Here is a 7,972-nt window from a genome sequence, read left to right as displayed (position 1 = left end):
CACCCCAAGGAACTGCTGCTCGTTGATGGAGAGTTGCAGATCAAAGATGTCCAGGGTCCTAAAGGAGAAGGAAGCTTGGAAGACAGGATGGAGAAGCTAGAGCAAGAGGTCTACAACTACAAGAAGATGGCTGAGCGTGAAGTGGACATCTTCCACAAGATTGTGTCTGAAGTTATTGGTGGACACAAGAGACTGCAAAGCTGTGGGACGACATCCTCTCGCTTCACGACACCACCAACAAACTCCAAGCTCAACTCTATGATGTTCAGAATCAAAACTGTGAGTATGAAAACAGGTTTAAACACATAAGCTATGCTGCTAGTTTCAGGATTCCCGAGACCAAGATGTCGTTTGTTGATGGAGAGCCTCTTCCCTGGAAGTCTGATGATGGGAAGAAATCATCACCACCGCCGAAGGAGTAATTCATCATCGGTATTGGCATCCCCTTGGTTTGTTCCAAGCTTGGGGGAGTGCCGCGGTATCACATCATCACTATCTTTTACTTTTTTACTATCAAGTAGTGTCATATCATGAGTAGGGAAGTGATGGCGTGTAACTCACACGTTCGTTGGGAACCCCAAGAGGAAGGTATGATGCGCACAGCAGCAAGTTTTCCCTCAGAAAGAAACCAAGGTTTATCGAACCAGGAGGAGCCAAGAAGCACGTTGAAGGTTGATGGCGGCGGGATGTAGTGCGGCGCAACAGCAGGGATTCCGGCGCCAACGTGGAACCTGCACAACACAACCAAAGTACTTTGCCCCAACGAAACAGTGAGGTTGTCAATCTCACCGGCTTGCTGTAACAAAGGATTAACCGTATTGTGTGGAAGATGATTGTTTGCAGAAAACAAGAGAACAAGATTGCAGTAGATTGTATTTCAGTATAGAGAATTGGACCGGGGTCCACAGTTCACTAGAGGTGTCTCTCCCATAAGATAAACAGCATGTTGGGTGAACAAATTACAATTGGGCAATTGACAAATAAAGAGGGCATGACCATGCACATACATATTATGATGAGTATAGTGAGATTTAATTGGGCATTACGACAAAGTACATAGACCGCCATCCAGCATGCATCTATGCCTAAAAAGTCCACCTTCAGGTTATCATCCGAACCCCCTCCAGTATTAAGTTGCTAACAACAGACAATTGCATTAAGTATTGCGCGTAATGTAACTAGTAACTACATCATTGAACATAGCACTAATGTTTTATCCCTAGTGGCAACAGCATATCCACAACCTTAGAACTTTCATCATCGTCCCAGATATCAATGGAGGCATGAACCCACTATCGAGCATAAATACTCCCTCTTGGAGTTACAAGCATCTACTTGGCCAGAGCATCTACTAGTAACGGAGAGCAGGCAAGATCATAAACAACACATAGACATAACTTTGATAATCAACATAACAAGTATTCTCTATTCATCGGATCCCAACAAACGCAACATATAGAATTACAGATAGATGATCTTGATCATGTTAGGCAGCTCACAAGATCCGACAATGAAGCACAATGGGGAGAAGACAACCATCTAGCTACTGCTATGGACCCATAGTCCAGGGGTAGACTACTCACTCATCACTCCGGAGGCGACCATGGCGGCGTAGAGTCCTCCGGGAGATGATTCCCCTCTCCGGCAGGGTGCCGGAGGCGATCTCCTGGATCCCCCGAGATGGGATCGGCGGCGGCGGTGTCTCTGGAAGGTTTTCCGTATCGTGGCTCTCGGTACTGGGGGTTTCGCAACGGAGGCTTTAAGTAGGCGGAAGGGCAGGTCAGGAGGCGGCACGAGGGCCCCACACCATAGGGCCGCGTGGCCAAGGGGGGGCCGCGCCGCCCAATGGTTTGGGCACCTCGTGGCCCCTCTTCGTCTCCTCTTCGGACTTCTGGAAGCTTCGTGGCAAAATAGGACCCTGGGCGTTGATTTCGTCCAATTCCGAGAATATTTCGTTACTAGGATTTCTGAAACCAAAAACAGCAAAAAACAGCAACTGGCACTTCGGCATCTTGTTAATAGGTTAGTTCTAGAAAATGCACGAATATGACATAAAGTGTGCATAAAACATGTAGATAACATCAATAATGTGGCATGGAACATAAGAAATTATCGATACGTCGGAGACGTATCAGCATCCCCAAGCTTAGTTCTGCTCGTCCCGAGCAGGTAAAACGATAACACAGATAATTTCTGGAGTGACATGCCATCATAACCTTGATCATACTATTTGTAAAGCATATGTAGTGAATGCAGCGATCAAAACAATGTATATGACATGCGTAAACAAGTGAATCATAAAGCAAAGACTTTTCATGAATAGCACTTCAAGACAAGCATCAATAAGTCTTGCATAAGAGTTAACTCATAAAGCAATAATTCATAGTAAAAGCATTGAAGCAACACAAAGGAAGATTAAGTTTCAGCGGTTGCTTTCAACTTGTAACATGTATATCTCATGGATATTGTCAACATAGAGTAATATAATAAGTGCAATAAGCAAATATGTAGGAATCAATGCACAGTTCACACAAGTGTTTTCTTCTTGAGGTGGAGAGAAATAGGCGAACTGACTCAACATTGAAAGTAAAAGAATGGTCCTCCATAGAGGAAAAGCATCGATTGCTATATTTGTGCTAGAGCTTTGATTTTGAAAACATGAAACAATTTTGTCAACGGTAGTAATAAAACATATGTATCATGTAAATTATATCTTACAAGTTGCAAGCCTCATGCATAGTATACTAATAGTGCCCGCACCTTGTCCTAATTAGCTTGGACTACCGGATCATCGCAATGCACATGTTTTAACCAAGTGTCACAAAGGGGTACCTCTATGCCGCTTTGTACAAAGGTCTAAGGAGAAAGCTCGCATTGGATTTCTCGCTATTGATTATTCTCAACTTAGACATCCATACCGGGACAACATAGACAACAGATAATGGACTCCTCTTTTATGCATAAGCATGTAACAACAATTAATAATTTTCTCATATGAGATTGAGGATATATGTCCAAAACTGAAACTTCCACCATGGATCATGGCTTTAGTTAGCGGCCCAATGTTCTTCTCTAACAATATGCATGCTTAACCATAAGGTGGTAGATCGCTCTTACTTCAGACAAGACGAACATGCATAGCAACTCACATGAAATTCAACAAAGAGTAGTTGATGGCGTCCCCAGTAAACATGGTTATCGCACAACAAGCAACTTAATAAGAGATAAAGTGCATAATTACATATTCAATACCACAATAGTTTTTAAGCTATTTGTCCCATGAGCTATATATTGCAAAGGTGAATGATGGAATTTTAAAGGTAGCACTCAAGCAATTTACTTTGGAATGGCGGGAAATACCATGTAGTAGGTAGGTATGGTGGACACAAATGGCATAGTGGTTGGCTCAAGTATTTTGGATGCATGAGAAGTATTCCCTCTCGATACAAGGTTTAGGCTAGCAAGGCTTATTTGAAACAAACAGAAGGATGAACCGGTGCAGCAAAACTCACATAAAAGACATATTGTAAACATTATAAGACTCTACACCGTCTTCCTTGTTGTTCAAACTCAATACTAGAAATTATCTAGACCTTAGAGAGACCAAATATGCAAACCAAATTTTAGCATGCTCTATGTATTTCTTCATTAGTGGGTGCAAAGCATATGATGCAAGAGCTTAAACATGAGCACAAAAATTGCCAAGTATCACATTACCCAAGACATTTATAGCAATTACTACATGTATCATTTTCCAATTCCAACCATATAACAATTTAACGAAGAAGAAACTTCGCCATGAATACTATGAGTAGAAACTAAGGACATACTTGTCCATATGCTACAGCGGAGCGTGTCTCTCTCCCATAAAGTGAATGCTAGGATCCATTTTATTCAAACAAAACAAAAAACAAAAACAAACCGACGCTCCAAGCAAAGCACATAAGATGTGATGGAATAAAAATATAGTTTCAGGGGAGGAACCTGATAATGTTGTCGATGAAGAAGGGGATGCCTTGGGCATCCCCAAGCTTAGACGCTTGAGTCTTCTTAATATATGCAGGGGTGAACCACCGGGGCATCCCCAAGCTTAGAGCTTTCACTCTCCTTGATCATGTTGCATCATACTCCTCTCTTGATCCTTGAAAACTTCCTCCACACCAAACTTAGAACAACTCATTAGAGGGTTAGCGACAATAAAAATAAACATATTCAGAGGTGACACAATCATTCTTAACACTTCTGGACATTGCATAAAGCTACTGGACATTAATGGATCAAAGAAATTCATCCAACATAGCAAAAGAGGCAATGCGAAATAAAAGGCAGAATCTGTCAAAACAGAACAGTTTGTATTGACGAATTTTATTGAGGTACCAGACTTGCTCAAATGAAAATGCTCAAATTGAATGAAAGTTGCGTACATATCTTAGGATCACTCACGTAAATTGGCATAATTTTCTGAGTTAGCTACAGAGAAAACAGCCCAGATTCGTGACAGCAAAGAAATCTGTTTCTGCGCAGTAATCCAAATCTAGTATGAACTTTTCTATCAACGACTTTACTTGGCACAATAAAACACTAAACTAAGATAAGGAGAGGTTGCTACAGTAGTAAACAACTTCCAAGACACAAAATAAAAACAAAGTACTGTAGGTAAAAACATGGGTTGTCTCCCATAAGCGCTTTTCTTTAACGCCTTTCAGCTAGGCGCAGAAAGTGTGTATCAAGTACTCCCTCCAACCCAAGGCTTAAGGCGTAAAAAAAAATTCAGTTTTTCCTCAAGGGTTAAGGCGCGGGGTGAGTTTTAGTCTCTTTCCCCCAAAACTGCCCCTCCCGTACGTTAACAGCATCCTAAAAGTAAGGGCAGCAATTGGCTCAGCGATGCATGCGCTCCTTCCTTTAATGTGAATTAAATGTCCTTCCAATTAGGCCCCTCTAAAACCGGAGCGTGATTGGCTATGGAGATTAATGAGGAGAATCTTGCGGCTGCCGAAGGGACGGAGAGAAATTAAAGGAGAGAGTTAGTAGCGATTTATGAGGGGCACATTAGGAAACAATATGCATGCACCGTTCTCCTTAATAACCGCGCTCACAAATTAACGCCTTAAGCCTTGGGTCGGAGGGAGTATTATCAAGAGACGAAGTGTCAACATCATAATTTGTTCTCATAATAGAATCAAAAGGTAACTTCATTCTCTTTCTAGGGAAGTGTTCCATACCTTTCTTGAGAGGAAATTGATATTTTATATTACCTTCCTTCATATCAATGATAGCACCAACAGTTCGAAGAAAAGGTCTTCCCAATATAATGGGACAAGATGCATTGCATTCAATATCCAAGACAACAAAATCAACGGGGACAAGGTTATTGTTAACGGTAATGCGAACATTATCAACTTTCCCCAAAGGTTTCTTTGTAGAATGATCAGCAAGATTAACATCCAAATAACAATTTTTCAGCGGTGGCAAGTCAAGCATATTATAAATTTTCTTAGGCATAACGGAAATACTTGCACCAAGATCACATAAAGCATTACAATCAAAATCTTTAACCTTCATCTTAATGATGGGCTCCCAACCATCCTCTAGCTTTCTAGGAATAGAGGCTTCGCGCTCTAGTTTCTCTTCTCTAGCTTTTATGAGAGCATTTGTAATATGTTGTGTGAAAGCCAAATTTATAGAACTAGCATTAGGACTCTTAGCAAGTTTTTGCAAGAACTTTATAACTTCAGAGATGTGGCAATCATCAAAATTCAAACCATTATAATCTAAAGCAATGGGATCATCATCCCCAATGTTGGAAAAAATTTCAGCAGTTTTATCACAGTGCTTTAGCTTTTAGTTTTAGCAGTTTCTCGCGCTTTGCATTAGAAGTGGAAACATTGCTAACACCAATTCTTTTATTATTAATAGTAGGAGGTGCAGCAACATGTGTAGCATTAGCATTACTAGTGGTGGTAATAGTCCAAACTTTAGCTACATTCTTCTCTTTAGCTAGTTTTTCATTTTCTTCTCTATCCCACCTAGCACGCAGTTCAGCCATTAATCTTATATTCTCATTAATTCTAACTTGGATGGCATTTGCTGTAGTAACAATTTTATTATGATGATTCTCATTAGGCATAACTTTTGATTTCAAAAGATCAACATCAGCAGCAAGACTATCGACTTTAGAAGCAAGTATATCAATTTTCCCAAGCTTTTCTTCAACAGATTTGTTAAAAGCAGTTTGTGTACTAATAAATTCTTTAAGCATAGCTTCAAGTCCAGGGGGTGAACTCCTATTATTGTTGTAAGAATTCCCATAAGAATTACCATAGCCATTGCCATTATTATAAGGATATGGCCTATAGTTATTACTAGAATTGTTCCGGGAAGCATTGTTGTTGAAATTATTATTTTTAATGAAGTTTACATCAACATGTTCTTCTTGTGCAACCAATGAAGCTAACGGAACATTATTAGGATCAATATTAGTCCTATCATTCATAAGCATAGACATAATAGCATCAATCTTATCACTCAAGGAAGAGGTTTCTTCGATTAATTTACCTTCTTACCTTGTGGAGCTCTTTCCGTGTGCCATTCAGAGTAGTTGAGCGTCATATTATGACGAAGGTTTGTTGCTTCAGCTAGAGTGATGGACATAAAGGTACCTCCAGCAGCTGAATCCAATAAATTCCGCGAAGAAAAATTTAGTCCTGCATAGAAGGTTTGGATGATCATCCAAGTAGTCAGTCCATGGGTTGGGCAATTTTTAACCAGAGATTTCATTATTTCCCAAGATTGAGCAACATGTTCAGTATCTAATTGTTTAAAATTCATTATGCTACTCCTCAAAGATATAATTTTAGCAGGGGGATAATATCTACCAATAAACGCATCCTTGCATTTAGTCCATGAATCAATACTATTCTTAGGCAGAGATAGCAACCAATCTTTAGCTCTTCCTCTTAATGAGAAAGGGAACAATTTTAGTTTAATAATGTCACCATCTACATCTTTATATTTTTGCATTTCACATAGTTCAACAAAATTATTAAGATGGGCAGCAGCATCATCAAAACTAACACCAGAAAATTGCTCTCGCATAACAAGATTCAGTAAAGCAGGTTTAATTTCAAAGAATTCTGTTGTAGTAGCAGGTGGAGCAATAGGTGTGCATAAGAAATCATTATTATTTGTGGTTGTGAAGTCACACAACTTAGTATTTTCAGGGTTGGCCATTTTAGCAACAGTAAATAAAGCAAACTAGATAAAGTAAATGCAAGTAACTAATTTTTTTGTGTTTTTGATATAGCAAACAAGATAGTAAATAAAGTAAAACTAGCAACTAATTTTTTTGTATTTTGATTTAGTGCAGCAAACAAAGTAGTAAATAAAACTAAGCAAGACAAAAACAAAGTAAAGAGATTGAGAAGTGGAGACTCCCCTTGCAGTGTGTCTTGATCTCCCCGGCAACGGCGCCAGAAAAAGAGCTTGATGGCGTGTAACTCACACGTTCGTTGGGAACCCCAAGAGGAAGGTATGATGCGCACAGCAGCAAGTTTTCCCTCAGAAAGAAACCAAGGTTTATCGAACCAGGAGGAGCCAAGAAGCACGTTGAAGGTTGATGGCGGCGGGATGTAGTGCGGCGCAACACCAGGGATTCCGGCGCCAACGTGGAACCTGCACAACACAACCAAAGTACTTTGCCCCAACGAAACAGTGAGGTTGTCAATCTCACCGGCTTGCTGTAACAAAGGATTAACCGTATTGTGTGGAAGATGATTGTTTGCAGAAAACAGTAGAACAGTATTGCAGTAGATTGTATTTCAGTAAAGAGAATTGGACCGGGGTCCACAGTTCACTAGAGGTGTCTCTCCCATAAGACGAACAGCATGTTGGGTGAACAAATTACAGTTGGGCAATTGACAAATAAAGAGGGCATGACCATGCACATACATATCCCTAGTGTATTTCAGTAATG

The sequence above is a fragment of the Lolium perenne genome, chromosome 3, assembly GCF_019359855.2.
Source record: "Lolium perenne isolate Kyuss_39 chromosome 3, Kyuss_2.0, whole genome shotgun sequence".
NCBI classification, from domain to species: domain Eukaryota; kingdom Viridiplantae; phylum Streptophyta; class Magnoliopsida; order Poales; family Poaceae; genus Lolium; species Lolium perenne.
This window is presented reverse-complemented; position numbering follows the sequence as displayed.